The sequence below is a fragment of the Eutrigla gurnardus genome (assembly GCF_963514095.1).
Source record: "Eutrigla gurnardus genome assembly, chromosome: 17".
Classification (NCBI taxonomy): domain Eukaryota; kingdom Metazoa; phylum Chordata; class Actinopteri; order Perciformes; family Triglidae; genus Eutrigla; species Eutrigla gurnardus.
The window spans coordinates 10720904-10747354 of record NC_139928.1 but is presented as its reverse complement, the minus strand read 5'-3'; the positions used below and the strand labels follow the sequence as shown (position 1 = coordinate 10747354).

The window sequence follows — 26451 nt, the reverse complement described above, 5'->3', positions numbered from 1 at the left end:
CCCAACATGCATTTACCTCCCTCTCCTCCCCAAATACCACTTTTCTCTGCATTTCCTCTCTGGCCTCGTTTCAGTTCCATATATCTTCTGTTCTTTTAATCTATTTCCCCGCTCACCTTGTCTCCCCCACACACCCCCGTCTTCGCTCCAACTCCCTTCCTTATTGTACAATCTCCCCCTTTAAAAGCTCTACTCACCCTCCCTCTCCAGTCGCTTCTTTCTCCCTCTTTCCGGGCTCCATTTTCAAGGTTTTCTCTCTGAACCTCTCTGGGCTGATCCAACAGATTCATCAGCTAGCAAATCCTTTAAACATTAAACAGGTTCCCGTTATGGTGACATGTCATATTTTCAACTAATCTCTCTGTGCTGCACAGTCCTGGTTCACTTCTCTGTTCTACTTGCGTACCAAGCAAGCAGACAAGACACAGAACTGCTACAACCTTTAAATAACCTAAAGAAAAGCAGCATTACAGATTTTTTTTAAAGTGTACAATTGTTTGCTTACATATTATTATTTATTTATGTTATTTTTTTGGATTGAGTAAATAGGAATGTTTTTCAATAACACAGTGACATCACATCTGGTGGCTTTAATGAAATAGGCCTCTATTGGGATGTAAAGATGTTATTAACAGTGAAGATTTCTAGGTAAAGTTGACCCAGCTGTGTTGTCCAAAGTTAGATATTAATGGCTCTTTAATTTCTCAGGGGAGAAATGTAAGCTGTATTTCATGTCAGGGGCTGGATCCTCCTCTGAGGGAAGTGATCCCCAAGCAGGGCCACGTAGAGGGGGTTCCAAACGATTGTAAAGTAGCTAATTTTGTAATATTTTAGAATAGAAATAATGATTTGGTGAAAGAAAATTCACAAGAATTGTGTTAAATAAACACAGTTGGGACTATAAGGAACATATTAAAGTGGGGAGTGTAATACTTTAAAGGCACGACCCTTCAGGGTTATTACAGTAATATTTTATTTGGATCCTTCCCCTGACAAAAAAAAAAAAAAACTTAAAACTACATTACCTCTTTCCCCAAAATCTCAAAATAACTGTAAATAAATAATAAAAAATGCTTTTCAATTAAACCCCTTTTGTTAGTTTTTTACAATTAGTCTGCAAGGGAAATAAAAAAAATCTAAATCTGTGTTGAAATAAAACAAATAATGTAGACCATTCTGATATCATTCAGATGACCAAGCTGGACCTCCTCCTGAACCGTTGTGGACGTACTCAGAGGTGCATGTGAAATGCCTTGTTTAGCAAACCAGACACGGCTGACTCAGCACAGCCACAGGCACACATTGATGATTACCATTTAGAAAATAATGAGCTTGTTTTGCTGTGTCCACTTCCACAAATCTCAACTCATTTTCCACATTCTTTGGCAATTTTGCCAATTTATCTAATTTTTTTTTACTCCACTGGATGTTGAATTGCTGCTGCGTATCAGCCTGAACTCTTGATATCGAGAGCTCATCAAATAGCTGCTCAGTCAATTAGTTAGCAATGACTCAGCACTGGAACAAAACAATGACAATCACAGTCCACCAGCCACTGTTGTTGGTCGCTGATGCTTTTGATATGATGAAATGAATTGGATATTCATGCGGTCTCTGAGCTCCACACAAAGGCAGGGGATTGATCATGTCTGCGGATTACAATGAGGTTCCCTGCTGCGAAGATTGTTGAAGCCTGATTTATTGTCTCAGCATCCCAAATTGCCCAAGAATATGTTGCTAGTTGACCAGTGGAAGACCAAACGCATTATGATTCATCTCCATGACGAGTAAACAAATTAAAGATTAATCTGAACAAACCTTCAACGTCTGGACTGATTGGACCGTTAATCTTCTCCAGCATAATGTGATTCACATTCGGGGAGGTCAGCATATTTAATTGCAGACACAAATTTACATGTTATGCATTCTTAAGCTGTTTCACTCCAGATTTTAAGCAATTATTACCTTCCAGAGAGTGGAATCTCTATTTGAAGTTGTGCTGGCGGTCGCCATCTCCCGCATCTTTTTTGTTAAAAGCTCTGCCCTTGAAAAGACATTTAGTGCTGTAACTCACCCTAAAGGAGCCACATTGCCTTCCAGCGTTCGAGCTCAGCCTCTCTCTCTAAATCCAGCCTGTTATTCGGCGATGAAGTGGCAGGAATACGGTTAGAGGCGCTGAAGCAAAACAGCATTGTGTGCTCCAGTGATCCAGCTGTGCGAAAACAAGTAGTAAGAGGACTGTCCCTGGCTGCGTGTAAACAGGTGATTTATTCCTGTTCTCTACCGCCATGACATCCCACACACTTCCTCTGCTAGACCCGAGAGACCGTGAGGGGGCAGACAGGCAGGGTGATGGACTCTGGTGGGCACAATGTCATAGACTTCATCCAGATTCATCAGACTCGTTTTTCTTCTAACTGGCATGGCCCTCAGCTGCTTCAAACATACATCACATGTAAATTGGTGTTATTCAGAGTTTGCCAGGCAGACGGATGGGAGCCGTTTCCTTCTTTCCACTTATGACTACATGGAACCGGTTGGACTCTTCGACTCCAACAGCTAATGAATCAACAGCAGTTCACAGCCTTACGTGTGCCAATGCATCCTATGATAACTGCTTTTTTTTCTGTTAGGTAAGATCGCAATTTCAACATGTTCTTTCCATTTCTTCAACGTCTCCGAATGAACCTTAATTGGATGCTACAGTAGTTTCAGCCATCTCTATGGAATGTTGTGTTGTTGTGTACTATATACTGCCTGCCATAAATACAATGTGTGCATTACTTTCATTCAGGACATAAATATCCCCTGAAATGGTCTCTAGGTGATATGGTGAACTTCTTAGCACACAGTTTATCGATAAATCATTTGCTCTGTTTTGTTCCACAAAAAAAAATGTTCCACTAGCTAGTCGCTAATTTTGGCTGTCCTGCCGTTTGATTCTGAGCAGGTAGCCGACGGTGGATTTTTAAACTGAAAACAGCTGCTAGAAATGGAAAATGTTTTTAAAAAAAGCTATGAGAACATTGAAGGACTGAACCAAAACAGTAAAATAGCCATAAAACCAAAACAATGAGCTGACAGCTGCTAAAAAAAAACCCACTCTGGACTGTTGGGAGGAACCGGTGATAGTCATGTACTCCTTTTTTACTCCAAAAATATTGTTTAACGTTGCTTGAAATTGACTTATAATAAATACTGAAGTCAGAAAGGGGAACAACACTCCTCCCTGCATTAGATTACATATGCATCTTTTTATTCCAAACTTCTTCCACTCTCTCGTTCCCATTTCTCTTTCTCCGTCTCTTGTTCTCTCCATGTCCATCTGTCTCCCAAGGTTACAGTCATGGTGGTCGACATTCATCTGCAGAGAGACCACCAGCGCTCTCAAGCCAAAGGATCCAGAGAGTTTCTCCGCCGGTTTCAGACCAATTTACAGCTGAACCAACTGACCGTAGACTCACCACGACCACTGTTTGACCAGCTTTTGTTCATTCGCAACGAGCCGTTTCTGTTCTCTCTGTAAATACCACAGAGTAATTGTCTTTTCCCCCATGAAAAAACTTGATTATGAGTGCAAATAACTATAGGCCAAATGGGAGACACTGGAAGCTTAATATAATAATTGGCACTGACATTTAGAGTTGCAGATACGCGGTCTCCATGTGTAATGAGTAATCTAAGCCACATTTGTTAGTGTTTTTTTAAGTTTCATTCTCCAAAGCCTAACTAAGGGTTGGAGAAATTGTAATAATTAGAAACGTGGTGTTATTAGAGCCTTACTGCAAACTTAAAACACAGGATATATTGGCATCTGTTGCTCTGATTCACTTTTCTTTAAACCTTCTTTTTGCTGCAGGGCTGCAACTAATGATTATTTCTCTTTTTGATGAATTTAGTAATTATTAAGAAGTTAGAACTAGCAAATGTATGGCTTGTTTGCTTGAAAAGTGAATAACAAATTAATAATATTTATTTATGATCAATAATATCTACTCTTCATGAACCCAATAACGTTATGGGAGTGCATATAAAACAGTGCACCTTCATTTTTTACAATGCAGCGTCAACAATACAACTCTGTGACGAATACAACCTTATAAATTATAATTTCATCTTCACCATTTGTGGAAGCCCAATAGGATCAAAATGTTGGTTTCATTATTGTCTGACATTTATTTCCAGCTTATCATACTGCATAGTGGATTGTTTCCTCCACTCATCAGAGATTTCTGTCGGGGACGATTTCTTTCTTTTTCGGCTATGGAAAAACTGCAACACAATCACCTGCTTTGATTTCTCCGGAGCAGCAGATCTCCCAGTGAATGGATCCACATCATTACAGAACACAATAATCAGCGGATGTTAAACAGTGTCAACCGTGCAATCAGCTCGGCTAACAAAAGAAAAACACTGGTGTGATTGCTGCTTTCAAAGCTTCAGCTGATTTGCATACAGGTGATTAATTCATGCTAATGCCGTCCCGAGGGGTCACTGCTGAGATGGTGTTTGGTTAAATACCTGGTTTCATGCCAATGTAATCACTCTGGAGCACACGGCAATAAGGCTGAATTGTACCGGGGAACTTTTTGACTTGTGGAAAAGACATTGAAATCTTAGTTTCCTGTTTCATATAATTTTGCAATAATCAATCTTTTGAAAGTGTTCCTCTCATCACAATGCCGATTTACATGGTTTCATTTCCTGTGATACTCTCCGTAGGCGGTCAGAAAGTACGACAAATAAGGTCTACACTGTAAAAAATGCAAATTTTAAGCACATCGGTATACATGTCATGCTACGTAGTTTTATTTGTGCATTTGAAATGGGATGTAACTGCAGTTCAGACTGTCACAAAACATGAACAGGATTCCCAATAAGTACAGACACCTTTCAGCCCTGGTGTCAGGTTTATTGAATATATCACTCCGTTATATAATCCCCCGAATAACATTTTCTCCTCCTGATACCGGTAAACAAAGGAGTCTGTTTACCAGCGCAGGCTCTGTTCTGGCGAATAAGAAGCTCCCTCCCTGACACTGACATCTTCCCACTAAGTTTTCTGTTTATTTCCTGAACTGATTAGGCATCACTTTATACTCTCAGCCTCTCCGAGGCAGCGCTGGACGGCTTCAGGTGCTCGCAGACATCTGCCACTGAATGGAGGGTATTTTCAGGGGATCAAAGTCCCTTCATCTGGCAAAACGTTCCTTTCCCCAGCCTCTTCATTTCCTCCTGACATTCCACCGAGTGTACATCTCGTCTGTCAACTCATGACGTTTGTTTGTCTCATCTCCCGAAAGCAGAGCGCGGAGGACAGATGGTGAGTGCCGTATGACCTCTCCCAGGTTCGTTTCAACAACCACATTTTATTTCAAAAGACCTCAAATTCAGTTCTCGAATACATGTATTTCTGGTTGACATTTTAAGAAAATATATTTAAACACATTCTTGCTGAATCAAATGAGTATAATGTATTGATTATTGAGCTAAAGAGGGGCTGGTGGATTTTGTTAGTTTTGGGCTGAGCCAGGAAAGCTGTTTCCCCGGTCTTTATGATAAGTTATGCTAACTGGCTTTGTCTTCATATTTACATACACTCATGAAAGCGGTATCTTCTCATCTATCTCTCTGCAAGAAAGTGATGCATTTTAAATTTTATAAATTCAAAGTGAGATTTCTATCAACATGTACACTGTCTGGAATTTAAGATAGACTGAAGTCCTCTTGGTTTCCAGCTGAAGCTTAATGTTATATTTTTTCAACACTTTACCCTTTCCATTGCAGGCATTATAGGCCCATACATGGCTTTGTACATTGAGCCCTCTAAAGGTCCTTGACTTGAACAAGATCAAGGGTTAAATCTTCACTCTAAGGCGTCACATTCAAGCCATTACCAAATGATAAAGTGGATCAAAAATGCAACTTTCAAAGAGTTGAATGGGAAAAGAGTTGACATTATGTTCAATACGGCTGCACAAAGTCCTTGTAGAGCCATTAAGCAGAGAAGAGGTGCTACAAATCAGAAATATAAGATAATCCCCTCTGGATCAAGGGGCGCAATCAGACAGAAAATAGGTCCCCGAGGATGAGATCAGAGGGCCGAGGGCAGAAATCCGACCTGCTTGTTCTCAAGTTCAAACAAGCAGTTGAAAAAAACATCAGGAAAAAAAGGACTTATTCGACTGGAAAATGATCGACACCTATAGGAGCGACTGATAGCTTTGGGATGTGAATGGAGCGACGGTGATAAATCGGGCGAGGTGGGAGGAAATCTAAAAAAAGAGAGGTTGACAAAAAAAGCTCAGTTTCAGCAGCCACAGCAAGAGCACATCAGAGACACACAGCTCAGTCATTTCAGTCAAAGCTCAGAGGCGTATCGCTCCCGCACGATCCAATGAGACGCATGCACGCGGACACACACTGAAGAAATCCCATTAAATTGGATACAAAATACCTTAGTTCCGTCAATAACCTTTTTACGACCATAAAATCTTTGACCAATATGGAAAACACATTTCCAAGAAATCCAGGAAGCATTTCCCTGAACAAATTCAGAGTTCAACTCCACGCAGAACACCAACTGTGCTGTAAATATCACCACTAGTGGCAGTCTCTGCTGGCAGGGAAATCATCCACAATGCCATAGACATGCTTCAAAGAATACCTGCACAGAGATGTACAATAGTCAATCAAACCAAAAATATTCAAAAGCTCGTTGCATCTCTCATGTCTGCAGGTAATTTATGCACAGTAGCCTATTTTCCCAAGTAATCTATATGCAGACGACGGAGAAGCAGCACAGAGAGAAGCGAGGGGAGGAGGACCAGGGAGCTTTATCTTCTCTCTCTCTGTGTGTGTGTGTGTGTGTGTGTGTGTGTGTGTGTGTGTGTGTGTGTGTGTGTGTGTGTGTGTGTGTGTGTGTGTGTGTGTGTGTGTGTGTGTGAAGGCAAAACACAAGTGTATCTATAATTATACACTGCTAAATGTATTACTGGCTGCAATTGTGTGTGATTAAATGCTGAAGTGTTACAAGCGACTTATCTCACTCATATAAACATATAAGTGGTGCCAGTGTTAGTGTGTGTGTGTCATCACATCTTCTCTGTGCATAATTCACATGTACAACAATAACAAGTAAATGAGTAACAAATGGAAAACTATAAAGGGTATTTTAAAAGGGTGAACAAATAAATGTGTTGTATGATGCATTAATCCTGTTCTGATGAAGAACCTCAAAAAACAACTGCAAACTCTGACCTATTTGTCCTGAATTGAGTTATTGTTTGGCTTTTTTCAAGCAGTAGTAATTTTACAGACACGATGCGTGACACTGAGTGAAATATTCAGGTTCATGAGTAGAAGAGAAAAACATATTTCAGGGAGATCAATTAGAAAGCATTTGTTTAGTGAGGCTATGAGTATTGAAGGAAGAAGGGGAGCATACTGTTATTGTTTCAAAAATGCCTTGAGTCTGTTTTTAGAACATACATAAGAAAGTTGTCAGGGGACATCAAAGTAAAACTCAATTTAAAATCCTCAATCACTTCTAATGGATAGCTTCCAGATGACATCGATTAGGCCTTAAAAACAGCAGTATGCTGGAAAAGTTAGGATTTGGAGTGTACATTACTCCATGTCCTCTGACAATGCCCTAAGATTCAAGACTTTAGGAACAAGTCGCAGTTGTATAGGGGCGATATCTATCAATCACTTTGAATGATCTCTTGCGGGTTGTATGTGCTGCGGGATCCATTAGCAGTGAGACAGTAGAAATGCAGAACTGAGCCAAGCTACCTAACTAATGGTGTGTAGTCTTTATTGAGGAGATGGAAAAGAGACGAAAGCTCCCTCTTCTCTGGAGTGGTTGCTAGAACTTGAAAAACACAAAGCAAGATTGTACCTTAAATAAATAAAAAATTATATGCAATATCTGTATTTTTACCTTTAATATGTCATGCTGTGTCATTATTTGTATATTGTATATACTGTAAATACAGTAAATATAAATTATATTAGTATTTTCAGAACTGTACAGTGCTGAGTATTATGTATGTTGTATGTATGTAACACCTCTTATTTCTACGCTGATGACACAGCTGTATTTCCCGCAAAATTTGGGCAAAGCAGATGATCCTCAATCTCTTTCCAATTTCTCAATTTCTGGCAAAAAATAAGCACTAGAAAGACGTTGTGGTGCTACATGGAAAACTTAGGCTAGCAAATATTTTTGAAGCACGGTTGCAACGTCACCCCTACAGTCCAAGTGGTGAAGCACTGCTTTCTGTTCTGATTGATATAAAGCTCAGATTCTTATCTTTATCCTATGTTGAAGAAATCAGCCATTCCATCATTTTAATGCAGAGCAAAAATTCATTTCTGAAAGTGTCATTATGAAATGTCAAGTGGTATTATAACATGGGGGCAGAAAATAACCACTCTGGAAATGTGTCAACTGGAAAAAATATATTTCATTCATAATTTGTAATTACAAGCATTCAAGCATTATCACGTCTATAACAATAAAACATTATGTCCTGATGCACAGACACCTCACAGCAACGGCACCAGCAAAATAATGTTAAAATGAGGCTTTCGTGACTTGTTTTGGGAACATTACGAACCCTGGAGGTAAAGAGAGCAATCACTCACTCGTCCCTATCGCTTTCACACACTCACTCACACACACACAGAGAGAGAGAGAGAGAGAGAGAGAGAGAGAGAGAGAGAGAGAGAGAGAGAGAGAGAGAGAGAGAGAGAGAGAGAGAGAAACACAGACTCTATCTTTCTCTCGCAGAAGACCAAAAGTTATTTTTAGCCAAAGAACAATAATCTGTTGAAGACCAGAGCGGGTTTCTTCTTGTTCTTCTAGTTCAGACAGAGCAGCAGAAACCTGAGCTGCACACACACCTTCTCCAACTTCACTGTGTTTATCCAACTATTCAACTGAATATAAATGTATCTATATATATATTTCCACAGATATAAAATAGATGTGACATTCTCTAATGATGTGCCAGTCTGTACCCCGGTCTAGTCTTAAACTGGCTTTAATTGGAACCCGGTGGTATTTTCTATACTAACAATATACCAATGCTGTTTATATTAAAACTAATGAGTGCTAGACAACTGTGTCTGTTCAGAATGAACTGAACAAAGATAATGGTTTAATTTTAATTATTTCAACTGTTATCAAAGCTCCAAGAGAATAAATTATGCTTTCAATCATGGCAAGAATTTAATCATTTTACGTTTATATTGCAGACAATACTATTATTTTGATGATAATTAATTACTTTTTTATTTTCATTTAATTTTTTGCCTGTCTTTGGTTTTCTGAATGGCTAAAGCAATATCTATTATAAACAAGATAAAAACACACCTTTCCATAATATGTTTACATACTAATGTCATAATGAGTAGGCTACCTTCCTGTATAGCTGTTTTTTTTGTTGTTTTTTTTGTCAGTCAACCAGCTTGGGAGAGTGAATGAGGAGTTGTTTTACTTGATTAGACGTAGACATGAATTTTACATTGTTTTGCTTTACTAAACAGAACAATTGTGTAAAGTCATGAAGTAAGCTGACAACAGTGACGTTGATATACGATGACTGGTGGCTGATTGCAGGATTCTCTTTGGTCCTGTTGGTAAAGCCATAAGGTGCTGAACCGCTGACGATCATTTGCTGCCCATTAGCGGTGATTGTCAACAACACCCAGGTAGGAGAGGGGAAAGCTCTAAAAGTCCTAAAACCTCTGGAAGTTTTCAGAATCTTTGATTGGAGGCAGCAGATAATGACAGGCCTGGGTGCTGCATGCTGCCTGAGCAGAATTGCCGGGAATGAAACCAAGTCCGGTTGATAAGGTTCCCAAATCATTTACAGATATGGGCAAGCCAATTTCTTTCATGTCCCTGAATAACAGATCTAATTACATTTTTGAGGATGGGAAGGATGCAACTCTCTCCTACACAAGGACACACATTTCCTGGCTGAAAAAAAGAAGATCTGCTCCAGTAGCTGTAGTCTTGTGCTGTTTTTCTCCATCTACATGACAGTGGTTTGTTTCGTTTATTGGCTCTATGACACTGATTAAAGGTGCATCATTTTTGACCGTTTGCCAAATCACGCTTCACATTCTACTTTTGTTTCCATATATTTTTTTGCAGTCGTAATTCCTTAGTGGCTGCTGCTAAAAGTAATATAATGGGGTTGGGGTTGGGGGGTCCTTCACACCCTGTGATTGGTCATGCTCCTGCACCTGCAGTGAAACCACATTAAGCTGGCTTTGCTAGAGCATGGATTATTGACTGCGGTTCAGTGCAGTGGTGATAACAAAACTCCTCTTTTTCATCTGCAACTACCCGACTCCTTAACTCTCCCACACTAATTTCAGTGACATACGTTAATATTAATGCCCTGCACACAGCCCTGATATATTTCCTCAACAATTTGGAAATGTAACCCAAATTCATTTAATTCATTTTTCTTGTGCATGACTGTGCAGGTTATTCGGCTATTGGCATTTTACAACTTTTGGGACTTTTATAATATATATGTATGTCTTCATACTGGGAAAGTTGATTCACCTACAAAGAAATCATCCTACATTTTTGGAACGTTTCATTCAGAATAATCTTCAAGCTAAGGTGTTATGTTGCTTCATACTTTCTACTCTGCTGGATTTGTTTCCTTTCTGCTTTAAACTTGCTATTGTTCACTGTCTTATTGTACTCAGCAGGAAGTGCTGTTGTTTTTTTCTACAGCGCTCTCTGCTGGTCTAAAATAGTAGTAGTTGTGGAAAAGACTAGATAAAAACTCATATTATAGGCTATTTTGAGTGGATTACATAAGACATTTGAGGAAACATGCTTGTTCTATTTCTTGCCTGAAGTAAGATGAGAAGATCGATACCACTCATGTTGGAAGCCTAAATCAAAGACGGTTTCATTTGCATAGACAGTCGGGGGCGAGTTAGCCTGGCTCAGACTGAGGCCATGCTAAGCTAACCATCTCTCAGCTGTAGCTTCATTTAACCTTCATATGTGAGAGGATATATCTGCATTTAATCGTCATGTAACTCAGTAAAAATGAATAAGTGAGTTTCTAAAAGTCAAAGGATTTCATTTCAATTAAATGAAAAAGTCGTTTTTCTAGAATCTCATTTTTGTAGCAACATAGGATACCAGACCTTAAACAATTAAATACATCACAAATGAAGATGATGATGGAGTGGTACCTACATGCAAAGACTACAGATACTGAAAGAGAGATATTTATATAATACCATGCAAAGGCAATTCATGAACAAATCTGCTGATAAAAAATAACTTCAAATGAGATAATCTCTTTATTTTAGGTTCAAATTCAATATTCAGTCTTTGAATTTTTGTATTCAAGTCTCTGAGTATAATAAAACAGTGTATGGGGGGGGGGGGGGTCTGTTTATTATAGATTTGGCCGGATGCTTGGCTGCTCGTGCATTCATTGGGTTGATGAGGTCAAAGTGGTTTAACACATCCTTATCAGCGACGTCTGGAGGTATTCTCTGGCACATTGTGGGTGAATATGTGCTGCTCGCTTCACACTAATGCACATGGTCCTGTATTAAAACACACACACACACACACACACACACACACACATTTTCACAAAGGTGAAGATAGTCTCTCATTTCCTCTCTGTTTGATACCATCACCATTATGTGTGCCATGCTCATGACGACCATTTAGAGCGCAGGAAGAGTCTGGCCAGAAAGGGACACTGTAAATTGGCCCACTATTAAGTAATCAGTGGAAATGTTCACTGATGTGCCTGATGTTCTGCACCGCCACAATCATATTCAGCCTCATAATAATCCATTAGAACCAGCCAAATTAAGTTTCAGCGTGAAGACATTTCACTGAGAAAGCAACAAACTGTTCGTTTAGTAATTAAAGGATTGATTGACATTAATAATTGACAACGTGCCACATGTGAATTCTTTAAGTTCGTTTCATATACTGTATATAGCTGTATTTCCAATTTCCAAATTCAAATACAATTACAAATTATTGTGTTTTAATAATGGACAAAAACACATAATACACTGATGTTAATTACAAAGAAATGTAATTATTATGTTTGGGGATAAAATTCACAATTTTTCCTGGGAAATAATGTCTTAAAGAATTTGTCTGATTAAAAACAACATTTCTCAAATGTGCAATGTTCAATTAAAAGGCAATTTCAAAGTGTGTGTGTGTGTGTGTGTGTGTGTGTGTGTGTGTGTGTTTCTAATGTTGCATAAAACATATCTTTATTAAGGATTTTATTTTGTGAAACACACTTTGAGCATCTACTGTGATTCAAAAGTGGCTTTTGAAGTTTACATTTAGGAATAATAATTGTCATATTATTATTGTTATTATTATTACAAGCTATTATTTGAATAATTATATTTACTGCCCACTCATTTATATATTACAGACTTGCAATTATTCATGATTAATAATACTTAGAATTGATTTATTATTTAATTATGATCAATTATTATATTTTCTAAAAATTAAACTAGTTAAACTAGCATTTAACTGCTCTCTTAATAAGTCTGTAATTAATTATATTTACACTTAAAAATATTAGAGTTATGTTAAAAACGTAACTCTCTGTTGTAATTAAAACTGCACCCATTGGCTTGTTTTTGGAAACTGTTTCCCCATAATAAAAGATATATTATGGTTAACTTAAAAGCAGACATTTATATATCCTTATAAGACTAAACAGCAGAGTTTTCAGACAGGCAAACAAAGGCACTTAAATAAATCTTAATAAAGCTGTCACAACTGGATATAAAATACAGACACAAAACAAATTAAGACATACAGAAGGGTGAACAAATATGATTAAAGAACTCTGAGAGAAATCACAATAAGTCCTTTTTATTGGTGTCCTAAAACATGACACATATATTTATAGTGTAATATAGCTGACAATTGTATCGCCTACGCTTTTCTATTTTCAAAGTCATTTGGTATTTTGTATTTTAAAGTTTCTCCAGTGAGAATTCTCTCAATAAGATCTGATTTCTCGACTAAATTTTTGTATCAAGTCCCTTTCATGTGTTACTTTAAAAGCCAATTTCAAACGATTTGGAATTTGCATGAACAGGAAAAACATCCCCTTCAAGATCTTAAAAGCCAGTTCAGAGCCAAAGAAAAAGAAAGAGGATGACAGATGGGCTGAGAGTGGAGGCCTGCGCTGTCATCTAGGTGACTTACTGAACGGCACTCTCCATCTGCAGATCATAATTCATATCTTAAAGATAACCTTGCTTTTTCAACCCCAGAGAAATAAAACATAAGTGTGCACATTCTTCCACAGTATGCTCTCAATTATCGCTGTGAGGGAGAAAACCCCTCCCCCTCAACCTTTGCTCTTCTTTCCACATTAAATATGTTTTTCAAAAGAATTTAAATCACCTATCAGTCACTGAGCCGAGCCGGTCTGGGCAGAAAACAAGCTGACGGCAGCCAGCATCAACGTATCCACAAACATACAGACACACAACATAATTTATCCAACTGGAGGCTGAAGATTGTTGCATTCTTTTCTCTCAAGTCTGCTCGTTAAAATCTAAATAGTCCTTTCAAGGTAAAGAAGAAAAGAAACAGCATAAAGGATGGCACTAAGTGATTGGAGCAGAATTACAAAAATCTGCCTGGAGGATAGATTATATGCACTCTAGATCACAACAAACTTGCTTGTAAAGATGGATATCTGCATGCAATACAGATCCCATTAGGATTCTGCCTTTTGTCCCACATTGCTAACTCCCACTTGCATCAATAGGCAATTGGAGAGGAAGCACACTGCAGCTGAGGGCTAAGGCAAAGCAATTAAAGAAGTATTTTGTCGCTGGACATCAGATGAAAGGCATTAACTACGATTCCCTTGGCCACAGTGTTCCTAGTATACGGTCTGTGGGGTCATGGAGTGGGCCGTCTGGGTGCTACAAGCTGTAAACAGACCAAGAGAGGGACAGAGCGATGGGTGCTGTTATCAGGATACACTGTAGCCGGACAACTGAAAAGTTGTCTTAAATATTGACAGTAGAGGTTAAAAATGTAATCATAGGGGTGAAAATAAACAATACAATAAACGTTCAATTAATGTTGCGATAGGAGAGGAATTGCTGGATAGAAAATAGGAAAAACAGAAGCCGGGGACAAAGGAGAAAAAGACTAAAGCACTAAAATGCGAGCAGAGAGCTATTCAAGAACTGAGTGGTTACGCAGCAAATCACTCTCTGAACAACAAGCCCCTGAAGCCTCATTTTGAAGCCCCTGAATCCCTCTCAGACCCTCAGAAAGAGTCCACCCGGGCCTCTCTGCTGCGCTGCCTTATTGTTACTGTAGCATCAAAGGGCTTGTTTGCCATGCAAGCAGGGTCCTTCATGGTAAACAGTTCTATATCGATACCTCGCTCTGGAGTTTGTGGACATTACATATGCAGAGTTTTTTGTAGGAAGAATCCAGTATAGATCACCGTGAAGGAGGGGCACCAGAGTGTAAAAATAACCACGATCATCACCATTGCTGAGGCAATAAAACAATTTTATAAAAGCAAGAAGAAGAAGTGTTTGAAGTTTCACAGATATTCTGCAGAGAGCATGTTTGTGCAAATACCACTGCTGTGATGATAAATGGCTTGGAAATGAATAGTAACATTTTGGTGCTTTTTCAACAGCGACGAGGTTGCATCCAACTCGTAAACGCACCTCCAAATTTCCAGAGAAAATTGCCTAATGGAGGGACCAACAATAAAGAAAGTGAATGTGTTTGAAGGTGGAGAAAATCATTGGCCACAACCTCCAAAGTCAGCGTAACGGCTTTCCGTGGGTGCAACCAATCAATCACGGAAACCTAAATAGGCGGTGATTACACCCGGCATAACAGCCGACCCTGTGAGTCATAGAGAGGCTCGATGCGTGAGCCAAAAATGAGGATGAAAAGGAGCCAAACGGCAAAGGAAATCAATGAGTGGTCTGGTAGTCGAGGGATATTGTAATAAGTCAGAATTAGCGATATCAGACAGCACACATGCACAGAAAGGAGGTAAGCGACATTAATTACTGCCAACCACACTGGGCTTAGCTCCTCTGAGAGAGAGGTTTCCATGTTGAACAGCAGGGTCCTCTATAGGGGCCCGGTGTGGCTCTCATGCTATATAGATATTTCTCTCGGGCCTCAAAGGATTTCTAAAACGCTGACTGCTTTGTGCCAAAATCTGCCTACTAGCACCTCTGACTAATTAACATCTTGTTTATTTCATCCACACATAAAACCTGAAGTGTAAAAAAGTGTAATAGACTAGCCGCTCCCCGTGTTTCCAGTGCTTATGTTTTCTTTCTGTTTTTCTTTTAAGTGCAAAACCTAAGTTCTCGTTAATAAAAACATCACTATCCGTGCCATCGTCTTGACAGATTGCAGGCACATATGCAGACAGATGCATCAGCGCCAAACCCAAAAGGATCAGAGCCACGAATATTCCTCTGCGTCATCCTAAATGTCAGTGTTTGTTTAAAAAACAAAAAGGCACGTGCATATCTGGAGTGATAATCTGGACACCTGGCTGGTAAACAGATCTTAATAAAAGTTAATACAGGCGGAAACGATTAAGGACATTATGAAAGGTCAAAATCCTCTTTTTTTGTTGCTCTAATATTAGGACCTTGAATTTTCAAGCAGTACAGCTTGAAACGCTGAAAGAAATGTTTGCCTTTGTGATTGTTTGATTTTACCTATTAACAAGGATCTTTTCAAGGTAAGCCACCTGCGTCAGTGACTTACACTCATGTGTCTCCCTGAGCGACAGAACGAGTCAGGAGTTGACACTTTGGCATGGAAAAAAGAAAGAAAGAAAGAAAAAAGCGGAAGCTTCCAACCAAACATGAGTGAGAACGTGAAAAGGGCAAAAAGTGGGAGCGATGTTAGGAAAGGAGAAATGGGGGGGAAAACAGGAGAGACTGAGAATGCAATTAGCTGTGGAGGACACATTTATAGTACAAAAGCAGAGGACAGAGATGAAGAGAGGAGAAGACAGAAAGAGACAGAAAATGAAACCAAATGTCGGTGTAGTGATCTGGCTTCTCATAAACACAAGAAAATAGGTAAATTAAGGAAACGAGAAATGACAGAGGAGACACTTTGGAGATGAAATGAGTGAGTTTGGAAGTGAATTAAAAAAAAAAAAAAAAGCTGGCACGTACGCCGAAAAGTAAGTACATTTTGAAGAAAGGGACAATAAAAGCAAAGAAGAATTGACGTGAATGAACAGCAACCAGCAAGATAAAGAGAGCAGAATTAGACAATGGTTTGTCATTTGGTGTCTGCGCTGAAAGCAGTAAGTAGAAGTGAATTTACATGCTAATTGGATTAAACGGACGTGTTTGTTCAACTTGCTGTCAAAGTCATCCAGATGGGTAAAGATTGACACAAGTAGCTGTTTAAAGGCTTCATCAGAGAATGTTCTTTTTACAGTGTGATATCTCACCCTAAAGGAACGTGCTATTCTCACACTCAACAGAGGCATTAATAATCATTTTTAAAGCAAATTAGTTCACTATCAAACATTTAGCGGGGTAACTGTTAGTTGCTTTCTGCAAGGGAGTGACTTGTTTAAAAAAGATTTTGAGATTGCTGAAGAGGATTAAGAGCTTTCTGTCTGTTGAGAAAACCATTCTGGAGAATTTAATTTGCATTAAAAGCCCAATTTAGCAGCTGTAAGGATACTTTAATCTGTCTTTCACACACACTCTCAAACGAGCCACCTTACCATCAAGAACGGCAACAGTCCATTATGTGAGAATAACCCCAGAGAAAATGTTTTTTTTGTTTGTTTGTTTATCATTTCAACAAATTGCTTTTTATGTTTCAAAACATAAAAAAAGACGAACCCGAAAAAGAGAATAATAAAAGTGTGATGTGGGGGCTGCACGTTCCTCGGCTCTGCTAACAAACGTCCAGGATTTCAGATCGGGAGCGTTGGATCGATCAAGGAAGTAAGGGAGCACGTTTTGCCATTAGCCGAGCAGCTGTGGAGTCTCGAGTGGCGTCGCTGCAAATTTAATTCAGGTATTAGAGGAGGGGGAGATATCACATGTCAGAGGAGACGCAAACACATTTTTATGAAGATGAGAAAACCACCAGAGATGTATCTGAGTGTATCTCCGTCTTTGTCAAACAAACAAACACACACACACACACACTGTTCATGCCGTCTCCAAGCCATCGGCCATTCACTCTATTCTAGCACCACCTATTGATGCTGAAGTGCTCCAGACATAACCCTGTTTACAGGAGCTGCATCACTCCATAAAATACATGTAAAAGTAATATCTGTTGCATTAGTATCATGTGCATCTCGTTCCTGGAGTTCGGTCACAAATCAACCTTTTATTACTCTAAAACTGCTTCATCCAGGCTCCCCAGCTTTACGGGGCAGAGATAACTGCAACACGTGACCGTGAAATTAAATTTTACAAGAGCAGAGCCGCTTGTCTTCATGGAAAATCATGAACGGGAGCGTTTGGATGGACCTGAAGGATGGACGTTGGAGCTGTGCAGAACGGGCCCCAGCTGTGCCGCACATATTGCAACACTTAACTTTAATTGCACCCCATAACCAGTCCAGCTTCTCAATAGTTTCAGCTAAGTCAACTGGAGCGTCTCTTGCTACTCTTTAAACGTCTCCGTTATTTGCTGCACGGAGCCAGCTGTGGGCCGCTGCTGTACGTCTGTGGTAGCGTGAACTGAAGAGGTAAAGCCTGACCTCTGGCTCTGACAACACAGTCCTATTTATTATGTAATGGAAAAAGGTTAAACCCCCCCTTGGATCTGTCTGAGCCTGATATATGGCCTGCGAACACGGGAAACTCTAACGTGTGACATTTCCGCGTCGGCCCAAATTATGCAGTTTCTCTTCTTTCAGGGTTTTGCAACGCAGCCAATGAAATTCGTTAATTCCATGACAGCGAAATTGTCCACATTATCCGACAGGCTTAAAGGCAGCTTGGGGGTCAAAGGAGACGGCGTTTCCACATTGGCAGCAATCACGGTAATTTACATAATTCTTGATTCCTCTCCCTGTTTCCGAAGGAGCATCTACGCAGCAGGATAAGTATCACTTTTCGTCCTGAGGAGTAAATTGGGCGTCTTGTTCATGAGCACGACGATAACGATGCCCACGCAGAGGGAAGGAGTGACACTAAGGTCACCGCGTGCACCTATGAATAAAACATGGCGCATTAGCTTGATTAATATTGTGGAATAATAACAAGCAGTAGACAGTGCGCTGACTGAGTGATGGATCTCAATCACATGACTCAATGTGTGTGTGTGTGTGTGTGTGTGTGACAGGAGACGGAAGCTGTGTGTGCACGGCCGTGTATTTCTGCAGTTGGCTACACAGCCACACATTGCATTGTGGGTCCAAAACCCCCAAAAGTGCTTCTTAGCCCCCCATGCATCCATTTCTCTTTCATTTGAGGCGAAAAGCTTGAAAAAACACACATTTCATCAACTCGAGAATGTCCCTCTAAAGGACCGTCCTTCGCTTGTTTTTCTCTCCGTCTCTTCATGCGGACCACTCAGACTCCTGTCCCTTCAAACGTGGAGCAAATTTACCGCTCGCTGGCTCGCCCGCTCACCCGTCTCTGACCAGACCGACGGCCAGCATGTGGGATGATGAATGATGAACTTATCTCGGGGACTCAGAAAGCAGATGCGATGCCTCCCCAGCCCAGCTCACGGCGGGGCTGTGCACATATCTCCGTCTGCCTGTCTGTACATATCTCCCCGTTGCTGTCTGTCTCATCCCCTGCCGTTTCTGTCTCTCTCTCTGTCTTTGACAGCCTCACCGTGGGTCTGTTGCTATTCTCGTCTTCGTCTGCGTTGCACATATCAGTATGTGCCGAGGAGCCCTCGTTCCTCACAGTCATATCAGCTTCACCCGCCATTGCCTCTTATAAACCGCCGGATGACACATGCCATTACTCTAAACACGAGTTACGTAAACGCAAAGGAATCCCCAAAAGAAGAATCCCAATTTAGCCCTCAGACATCTTCAAGGCACTTTCTGCTCTGTTTCTGCCACAACTGGAGAACGAAGTGAGGCACGCAGCGTTCGCCGCACATTTTGGCTTATTTTGTTTCCGTCTCGCGGGCCGGGGTGTCCATGAAGGAATGCTCATTTTCCCCTTTTTTTCCCCCTACATGTGCTAATATGATCAATATGAGGGTAAATGCATGAGGGCGGTTTAGAGCGGTGTCAAAAATTCTCACAGAGAGGAGAAGAGGGATCGGGTCCTGGGTGGATTTGGCTCGTGGAATTAGGACTCATCAGTCAACAGTTCTTTCTGAGAGCAAAGCAAAAATGCAGCTCTAGCCTCAGCCTCTGCAGACGGCGTGTCCTTTAAGTTTGCCATTATTATTAAAACGGCGGATGCAGAAAGGTTGCACGCATTGACCTTTTATCTGTGGCATCCCTCTGTGCATTGTTAGCTACGTGATTCCTCATTGTGTGTGTGTGTGTGTGTGTGTGTGTGTGTGTGTGTGTGTGTGTGTGTGTGTCATGAGCTTGTGTATTTTAAATTATATTCGTTGCTGGGAAGAAAACTCCATTTTTTTTGTTCATTTCTCTGAAGAGAATCCTGTCTGTCTGTCTGTCTGTCTGTCTGTCTGTCTGTCTGTGTGGATATGCAAATCGTGTGTTTGTGTGTAGCCTGTGTGTGCATGCGTGTGTGTGTGACGTAGAGGGTTCACATCTCTTTAGCTGCAAAAGAAGCTGAGCTATCTGGTTAGTTTGTTCTCCGCTATATGAAATGTGTCGACGCATTTGTGTTTGACTCACCAAGAATGTTTGTTATGGTATTCCTGAGCATAATGCATATCAATTTAGCCGTGGAGCACTTCACTTCCAAGCAGAAGCCCCAAAAAACCCTGCTGCGTGTCTAATGCATGCACTCATTGCAATTCTTAATCCAGAGGACTCTTCTCAGCCTTTACTTCAGGGTTTTCAGCCATTTAAGAAGAGCATCATAGACGACTGTGCAGCACATGAGTATGAGTCACATTCTGCATTTTTTTTCCCTTTCTAGCTAAACTGGAATTTAGACTCAAACGCCTCTTCTACAGGCTACGTCATCACAATCCTTTTAACAGCATAAATACAAGAAAATGGAAAACCAATTCACATTGCGTCAACAGTCATGGTCACCCCGTGCAAAAGAGGATCGGATTCTCCTTCATCCTCACAATGTGATTGACAGACGCGCTGGAAATGTGGGAAACAACTTTAAAAGTGACTCATGCTTGCAGCAGCAGTAACTTAAAGAAGTTAAGGACGTAAACCCTCAGTCGGTGACTTACCTTACTCCAAGAATGTTTCGAAACAGCAGCTCCGGTGCAACACTGGGATGCTGAGGAGGTTCAGAGAGGATCCTTCCTCGGAGACGGACTCGCAGCTTCTGCGCTCCTATTTAAACGTCGCGTCAATAAAAAAAAAAACTTTTTCTTTTCTTTTTCTTTTTTTTGCATCCCCGGAGATAAAAACCATGATATAAAAAGAATCAATCAGCTGCTGCTGCTTGCTGCTGCCGCGGATTTGGCCATGCAGGTGTCTGCCTCTTTATGAGATGAATTAATGGTCGGCGGCGGTGGAGGAGCGCTGGCCGGGGCGCCGGTGGAGCCGTTATGAGCGGTGACAGCTGACTGCCCGGTAATCCAAGTGCGTCTAACTGCCTTTACGCGGACGAGCGTGAGCTGCTGGGGCTCCTCCTCGCCTTATCTCGGTCTGTGTGTTACACACACACGCGCGCGCGCGGAGGCGAGGGGAGGCAGCCGTTGCACAGTGTGTGTGCACGTGTGTACGCGCTCGTTTTATACACTATACACTTTATATACTGGTATATACACACACACACACACACACACACACACACACACACACACACACACACACACACATATATATATATATATATATATATATATATATTTTTTTTTTATATATATATATTTTGTTTTTAAATACCAACTTATCACTACTACCTCTGCATGCTAATGGCCAAAGGATTTATGTCACATTGGCCAAATAAATTGTTTGATTATCAAAATGATTATCTCATCACGAAAGGCTTATTAAATCCTTCCTAGATTGTGTGAGTTGATCATCACTGCAGATAATCATAAATACCCGGTCAAGATATTTTAAGACAAATATGATAACAAAAAGAGTTACAACGTCTCTGATACTTATTGAAAAAAAAAATACTAAAATTGTGAATGTTTTCCATTTAAGGATTAGAACAAGATGTCTCTGCAAAAGTCCCTTCACCACATCAGGCTTGTTTAACCTGCTTGTTGGACCATGATTGGTCTCACGCTGTGATGTCACAAAAGCATGCTGCTGTACTTTAAAGGTTCCCTGTGGAGTTCCGGGCCTCTAGTAGCGCTGTGGAGCTGTTTTTATATGCTGCCAGGTTTACACAATCCTACTAACGGTGTCCCACCATTCCATTGATCACCAGGTGGCGGCGGTAACGTGCCAATAATTGCTGCAATGCACCGGCAAAAACGTGAAAGAAGAAGACAGCGAGCGAATTAACATGGAGGTTTACAATGGATTTAAAATAGTTTTGCAAATGTTTACGGGGAAAGAAATGAAGTCCACACGTTTGTTGGACCTCAAGGGTTACGCACAACGCGATTTGTTACGTAACAACGAATTTCAACGTAAACTTTATTTGCTTAAAAGAAAACTTTCAGCACCTTGAAGGTGAGAACATGTAGATGAGCTTCCCTCCTTCTGCAGATCAATATGAATGCCATCCGGTGTCAAACTGTGTTTCTGATTGGACAGAGACTGACCTCGGTCAACTCTGAACACGATGCTGAATATCCAGAATCCATTCAGTCAACGTGATAGTGGCATGGTAGGCCTCATCGTCATCGGCAGACGGCCCTCCAAAATCAAGGTGACCATAAGTCAGGTAAGATGAAAACACAGGAAATGATTTCATAAGTGTTTCGTAGATGTTGTTATCACATTAAAATAAGGCTAAATGAACATTTTGGAGGATCTATTGGCAGAAATACGTTTTCTTTTCTGAAATTGAGAATCACAACCACCATGTTGCTACAGTAGCCCAGAACGGACAAACTAAACGTGGCTCTAGAAAGGGCCATTCACGTTTTCACATTTACCGGACACCGTAGTTCTCCCATGCTTTCCACGTTTCCATTGGTTGGCATCTGCAGCCTCGCTGCCAAACACTTCACACTGCACCTTTCACAGGACCTCCTCATGCTCTGTCTCATCATGCTCTTTATGATGACTCATTAGCATGGGAATTAAACACACTCCCTCTTTCCTTACTCAACCAAGCCTCAGAGCAAGATTTCCACAGGACAACTGACCGTGGCCTCCAGATGTCTAATCTAATATTCCAGTTATCTTCACAGGTTTTCATACAGGTCTTTTGAGAAAGTCTATTTAACCTGGAGAGACGTATTATGGATCTGTGTTTTAAGAAAGGTGGGGGTTGTATGATGAGGCAAATAAATGAAGATCACTGAGAGCATAAAACACTCACCTAGCAGGTGAGTGTTTTATTAGAGGTGGTGATTTGATGCCTGCAGTCAGACTCTTGACTCCCAGGCAGCTTGTGGTGTATAAAACATATAAAACAGGCCACATCTGTGGGAAGCAACACCTCTGGGAGTGCTTAAAAAAACAGGAAGTGTTCCTAAGTGTTGTCTTTTTGATGCACAGCCTTCTCTTAACACTTAATTACAACACAATCAGTTGTTTGCCCTCACCTCTCTCTCTCTCTCTCTCACTCACACTCACACACACACACACACACACACACACACACACACACACACACACACACACACACACACACACACACACACACAGAGAGAGAGAGTCAGTGCATGTTGCTGCATACTTCCAACACATTATAATGGTGATAGACATGATGAGGCTGTCATCTCTAAAGCCAGAAGAACTGCAAACAAACCAGCAGAAGAGACAGAGCATCCGCCCGTGAGGAGAGGAGTGGACAAACACAATTTACTTAGAAATGTTATCTTCCCAAGCTCCAAACAACATTGCCCTTGTCAGCTACATGTGACGTGTACAGAAGTTAATTAGATTAACCCTGAATCATGCTATGTAACCAACGTGACTTTCTAGGTGCACCCATTTCTGGATAGGGAAAGAAAATCGATTTTAATTTTTGGGAGAGTTTGTCAGTGACGGATTATCCATACCTATAAGTCATTCTGAACAGACGTATCATAAGTGCTTTCTGGGCTGAACCTCTCACTTTGACTGGTCACATTTGAAGTTGTGCTCTCGAACAAAGGTCCTCAACGTTTTTCAGGCCAAGGACCCCCTTGGCTTATAGTGACCCAGTGGAGGGACCCCCTATTACATATCATATAAAATTGTGTTGCTTATTAAACTGGCCAATAATGTGTAGTGCAGCCTATAGTTCCATGAATAAAAGTACTTTGTAATGATGTTTACAATGCTAAGCCATTAAAATGTATTAATAGTTGACAGAATCATATATTTATAGAACATATTTTAATTTTATGTTGGCATTTCTACATCACAATTTCACAACATAACATTTAACCATGGGTGGATAGATGATGGATGGATGGATGGATGGATGGATGGATGAATGGATGGATGGAAAGATGGTTGGATAGATGATGGATGGATGGATGGATGGATGGATGGATGGATGGATGGATGGATAGAAAGATGGGTGGATAGATGATGGATGGATGGATGGATGGATGGATGGATGGATGGATGGATGGATGGATGGATGGATGGATGGATGGGTGGATAGATGATGGATGGATGGATAGATAGAAAGATGGGTGGGTGGATGGATGGATGGATAGAAAGATGGGTGGATGGGTGGATAGATGGATGGATGGATAGAAAGATGGGTGGATAGATGATGGATGGATGGATGGGTGGATGGATGGATGGAAAGAAAGATAGATGGATGGATGGATGGGTAGATAGATGATGGATGGATGGATGGATGGATGGATGGATGGATGGAAAGAAAGATAGATGGATGGATGGATAGAAAGATGGGTAGATAGATGATGGATGGATGGATGGATGGATGGATAGAAAGAAAGATAGATGGATGGATGGATGGATAGGGGGATGAATGAGGGAAAATGGAGCTGGAGGGATGCCTGTTTTGTGGGACATGCTGTGATGTGAAACTAGAGGATAATGATGCAGAAGAAAAGGTCATGTGTCTCTAGATTTAATAGGACGTCACTGTATCACATTCTGGCGTGACGGAATGCAATCTTTCTTTTTATCTTGGTTAACTTAGGGATAAAAAATGAGGCCGGAATGATTGTTAGCACTAAAGATGAGAGACGGCGGTGCACTGATGCTAATTATGCTAATAAAAGAGGGATCCATGAACTCTGGCTGTTTTCATGTCTTTTCAACAGTGAATACTGAACAGCAATTTAGAAACAGAACCTCACGCCCTCTTTAATGGGTTAATCTATTGGATGACGAATGACTGGGTGATGTCATCAGGAGTTGAATGCTTGCCTGTCCGTGACATTTCATTGATAAATGTCTCCGGCTCCCAGCGGTGAATCAGGAAATGTGGCCATATCTCAGTAAAATCACCGTGGCGGCTGTCGTCTTCAGTGTCTGTGGAGCAGCTTCACAATTTGACTCGAGCTGGTATAATCACATCTCTCTCTCTCTCTCTCTCTCTCTCTCTCTCTCTCTCTCTCTCTCTCTCTCTCTCTCTCTCCAGCTGTACAATTTTATTGAAGCCACGTTTGTATTTCACTTTCTGGTTGATTGCTTTGAAAATTAGAACTGTTATGATCAATAATTGTATATATAAAAAAACCTGATCAACTACAGTTTCAGCCATGAAAGGCAACTGTTTTCGGCAGCAACAACAAAAATCCTCTCGGCACCAAACGGCAGACAATGTTAGTGACTCGCTGGTGAACGTGGTGGAACGCCTTGATGCAGAGTAAAACACAACAAAGAGACATTGGAAATTGTTATTACATTCAACAAAATAACCTTGTACCTGCTGGATTTGCATGTTTGCCATTTCAACTTTATTATGTGATAATAAGGTATATGTCATTTCTTGCAGGTTGTTTCCGCTGCACCAGAGTAGCCCAGGTGTAAGAGGGCTCCGTTGTTGTGTCTTATATGTTCAGACTCTTAATATTATGCTCACACATCTGTATTGCAAGCGCATATCCTTGGTCAGTCACCAGAAATATACCCAGTTTAGTTTCCAGGAGGTTTCACAGAAGACAGATTGCTCTTCACCTCTGGTTTGCAAACATCATTGTTATTCAGGGAAGGTTGGGCTCTCCTGTTAAACCCTCTCGTGGGCGGCATGCGGTGGGTCAGCTTTCCTAGATGTAGGCTAATATATATTAAAACCCCATTATTAAGCTGAAAATCCAATTGTGCCAATGTGTCACTGTGCCAAGTCTGCAGAGGATTGCTGAACTGGAGCTTGATTTATGTGGGAAGCTGTTAATTGAAGCGCACAGGTGCAGAGGAGGAGGGAGAAGCCTTTTTTCAACTGTGCTGGGGGAGAGAAGATCATCATCTTGCTTAGGGGAAAAATAGGTGTATGTATTTGTTTGTTCTGCTCAAATCACTTTTAATCTTCTCCACCTTGATGGAAAAGGATCCGGGCACATTTGCAGGCAGCTGGAAGCAGTAGATTTATTCACAGCTATGAGTCATCTGCCGCAGTGTGACGGGTATTGTCAAACAACATGCACAGGTTACAGTAATGACCTGCTGACAGAGGGCAGGGTCTGGTCAATGTTTTTGTCCAACCACTTATACTATAGGTTAAAATACGAATAGTATAACATAATATAGGACAATTCTTCAATAAAACAAATCTATAAGTCTGTCTTGGAAACTGTAGAAATTAGTATTCGCCTCCGAAACTCAATTACTGCACCACTAATGGAGCCAAGGCAGGGTGAAATTACATTAGGACTTCAGTAGTGTAATGACTATTAGTACACCTAAATACACCTAAGAAAAGGCAACACACGCGTTGGCAAATTAATCTCTACCGTTGGCATTTATCTAGGAATCAGTTGATAAACTGCGAAAGCTTTCCAAAACATCTGACTTGTTTAATTATTGGCTACACGTGTTTGGCAGCCAGATGGACGGCGAAGCGCAGCCCAGAATCACATCGCCAGACGCATCACTCTTCTGTGTGTAAAGGGAAGAGGCGGAGGCCTCAGATGTTCCATTTTACACGACGGAGGGTGATGGATGTTTGGGGAAAGTCTGATGCCACGTCGGGGCATGACATGTTTGGTTTATAGTTTAAAAAAAGGCC

General features: G+C 40.8%; 1 protein-coding gene across 1 annotated transcript in view; it reads right to left on the bottom strand.

The window, feature by feature from the left end:
- calcr (calcitonin receptor) overlaps positions 1 to 20703 on the bottom strand; it is a 45543-nt gene extending 24840 nt beyond the window's left edge. Inside the window, exon 1 of the mRNA XM_084031929.1 lies at positions 20408 to 20703. The gene's annotated coding sequence lies outside the window, so the exon portion shown is untranslated. The remainder of the gene's footprint in view (positions 1 to 20407) is intronic.
- Positions 20704 to 26451: the final 5748 nt, after the last annotated feature.